Here is a 3,797-nt window from a genome sequence, read left to right on the forward strand (position 1 = left end):
GGAAAATGGCTGCAATGAAACAAAGAGTGAAAAATTTAAAGGGGTCTGAATACTTTCCGTACCCACTGTATCTACAGAAGGGGACCAAGTGTGCTGACATCCAGGCAGAAATACTGGAGGAAAAGAGAAATGAACTGTTTGGAGCCCCAATGTGCCATTTGTGAAGATATTTTAGACAATAGGAATTTCATTGTGTAATAAACTATAAACCGACACCTTGTTACAGAACACCCACAGCGTGAGTTCAGAGTGAGACACTCCTTTCAAGGCAGCACGGAGAGGTTTAGACAAAAGCGCCTCGGCAGAGGACGGGCAAGGAAGTCCAAGATAACAACAGTGATAAATTTACATTAACTGGCACGTTGTGTCATGAGGATGTCAATTGTACACGTCGCCACATTCTGATGCGTTGGCTTCTCCAGAGCTAAAGTGTGTGTGAGGCAGAGCAGAAGCAGCAAGCGCCTCAGCATGAACAACAACAAACTGCTAACTAGCACTTCATCAGCGTAGAAATCCAGTCACTTTTTTTTGTTAATGCGTCATAAAGATAATACAGACTTGTTTCCTCAGTACGAGTTTTAATAATTTAGCCAAGAAATATAATAAAGGCTTTTTAAACCGTACCCTCCTGAGTACCCCAGTGTCCTTAAACCCTTGTACACTTGGATCCCGAAGCTGAAGAGCACCGGAGGGACACACTTTCTACACAGCCGAGCAGCACTTCATGCAAACAGCATTGTTCCTTAATATGAAATATGATGATAACTTTTGGCCACCAGCCACTGTGGCAGGTGGATTTTAAAATCCACTAGCCGCACAAGCTTTTTACCAGCAACCACTTTATCAACTGATCGCGTGTAGGCGCCTTTTTGGTGACTCGTGGTCCTTAAACACATGTAGACAGGCTATTTTTATTCTCAATTCTTGTCATTTTGTCGCGGGGTATTTTCCCTTGGGGCTGGCTATGCAGGAAAAACCCAGTGTAATAAAAAATAAAAATAAATAAATGTCCCTACAATGTTTGCTTCCCCTTGTTTTCCCTTCTCTCTAGAATACACACATATACTCCCTCTCTCTTCAGTCTTGCTTGTTCCCCTGCCACCCTGGAGAGTTCACTGCTCTTGCTGTTTTAACCTCCAACCCGGGTTGTCCATGCTGCGTACACTGCGTGTCACTCAGTGAACTGTTTGTTTGCCACTCATCGCTCACTGGCCTGGTCCTGTCCCTGCAGGCCACAAACCACTGGAGTGATTTCATGTCACATGGCCCTTCTTCACAGGCTACTTCCCCTCGTAGCAGCTGGTAATTTGCTCCAGACAAGGCATCTCTGCTCCTATCAGTGAGATAACATTTTATTCTTCCTCCCCAAAGCCCCCTCCCTTTTTCTGTCTCTTTTTTTCTTCCCGTCTCTACAGAAGCTTTACATGCTCTGCATGGAGAATGACTCACCATACAAGGAGTTATCTGTGATAATACTGCCACATATTACCATATGCAATCTATTTATACTTCACAAGCAGCTTGTAATTAAAAGTCAACATCAGGCATGGTGTCTTGCGTGCTCTGAAATCTATACAGATGCACTGACTAAAGAAATAATGACATAAGACATACTGTACAATACAGAGAGAAAGCCATAAAGACTAGCATCACTGTTTGGGTTTTATGCCAATGCAACAGTTGCAAAAGGAATTAAGAAAGCTAAAAGTTGGCAACAAACCGGGCAAAAACTGACAATGAACATGTGCTGTCACACTGACGGGCTTCGACAAATAACCTCCATTATCACTCTGCTACACTCACAGTGTCCTCCTGTTCTCTCTCAGGGTCTCCACCTCAGCCCTCCATGGTTTCCTTAAATCAAATTGCTTTGCTCATCTTATCAAATCCTCTCTTAAGTCTTTTCTTTAAACAAGGGAAAAGATGCACCAGCGTGGTTAGAACATCAACATGTGTAGAAAGTATAAGGTATCTCGCTGCATTTGTATCCAGAAAGAACAAAAAAAAGTCAATCATCTCTATGGGGCCAAAAAACTGACTTTCTGATGACATGGATGACAAGTTGCGTGGAATCATGGGAGTTGTTTGCTTTATTGTTAACCCGTGTGCTGTCCCAGGGCAAAAACTGACAAACATTTCTGTCCCTTTTTCAGACTTTAAAATTTTTTTGTTTTTGTTTCCACTAACACCACCTTACTACCACTAGTTTTACGGTACTTTTGGAATTCATGGTCAATGACCCTCATTTATTTAGAATTATAGCTAATATTTGAGTTAAAAAAGCTGAAATTATGAATTCTTTTGACTAAGTTAAGATCAGAGGAACATAAAGATGAATTTAGTCAGGAATGAATATGATCAATTGTAGTTGCAAAGAGCGTTTTTGTAGTAAGTTGGTTAAAAGGAAACATTTTAAAAGGGTCAAATTCACCACCATTGCAGATGAAAATCAAGAGTATTATTAAATGGCTAAAAAAAGTAACTGGTAGCAGGTCCCAGGGACTTTTTTCGTAATGAAAAACCAAAAAAGGCGAGTAGAGTCGTGGCAAGTCGAGTAGATACCACGCAGTGGAATACCGGCATTACTCTCTCTCTCTTATACTTTTTATTTATTTTTTACCTTTTGGCAACCTATCAGTTTACATCACGTGTCAAACTCAATACAATTTGGAATACCTATTTTTTTGTCGCTTTCTCTGGTGTTTTTTACCTTAGCTGACGCTTTTTGCACTTTTTACTGATACCAGTATCGGGATCGGGAAGTACTGGAGTTTTTGCACTGATCCAATACCACAAAAATAAAGCATTGAAGAAAATTACGTAAACCTAGTTTATTTTGTTATTTTTCTGTTATAACTGACAAACAAGATATTACATGAAAGATCTGTGGCATTCATTGTTTGAGAGTGTAACCTGAGGCAGACCGACAACTAAGATATACATCATATAACATACATAGAGGGATAGTAGTATACAGTTGTTAAAACATAATAAAATATATGACACACTGGTATCCAATCAGTACTCAGTATCGGCCGATACGCAAGTTCAAGTATCAGAATCGGTATCGGGGATAAAAAAACGTTATCGAACCATTGCTAGTGTTAACCGAGTAAGCCAAAACAGCAACAAAAGCAATATTTTGTCGGCAGATGTCTTCACTATAGCTCTTTGCGGTTTTTCGTTCCTTTCTTTTGTTTTTAAAGCAGTACACCCATGTAGCACATTTGACACGACATGCCACGTACATATTCCTCCCATCTATTTGTTTTGATTATTTTGTAGTAATTTGCATCACTTTATTCGTGAGCATACCCACTTTGTATTCAGTTTGTTTTGTCTAGTCTATTTGCCAGTCAAATTTTTGTCCAGTCTGATGTACTGTATAATAGTATCAGTAAAAAACAAGTACTGTGGTTCGATACCTGGCCTTAGTCTTACTACAATGTCATATTTTTTCACCTGTTTTAAGAAAATAATACTCTCTCCAATCCTGAGATCTCTACATACTGTTACCAAAAAATACCATGTAAAACTTTCTTGGACGTTGGATTGCCATCTGACTCACATTATTACAGTCGAGTGTTGAAGAAACCCCTGAACACTCATGAAGACAAGTTGTAAAACAACAGCAAAAAGCAAACTTTACAAGATGCATGACCTTTTTTCTTCAGTTCAATTCACAGGTTCATTTCACGTCTCCTGTGCCACCAAATGTGACGTAAGCTTTATTTTGTCAGCCATGTACGTATATTCTTCTTTATCATTCTCTGTGTGTATTATGAAATATTGCTACA

At 39.5% G+C, this 3,797-nt stretch overlaps 1 long non-coding RNA gene across 1 annotated transcript in view; it reads right to left on the reverse strand.

Annotated features, from left to right (window-relative positions):
- The window catches only part of LOC117959465, a 7,006-nt gene extending 6,170 nt beyond the window's left edge, over positions 1-836 (reverse strand). The window contains exons 1-2 of the long non-coding RNA XR_004659943.1: positions 767-836; positions 700-702 (exon numbers count right to left, since the gene is read on the reverse strand). This is a non-coding gene — a long non-coding RNA (uncharacterized LOC117959465). The remainder of the gene's footprint in view (positions 1-699; positions 703-766) is intronic.
- Between the last annotated feature and the right edge of the window lie 2,961 nt (positions 837-3,797).

The sequence above is a fragment of the Etheostoma cragini genome, chromosome 16 (genome assembly GCF_013103735.1).
Source record: "Etheostoma cragini isolate CJK2018 chromosome 16, CSU_Ecrag_1.0, whole genome shotgun sequence".
In the NCBI taxonomy this organism is placed as follows: Eukaryota; Metazoa; Chordata; class Actinopteri; order Perciformes; family Percidae; genus Etheostoma; species Etheostoma cragini.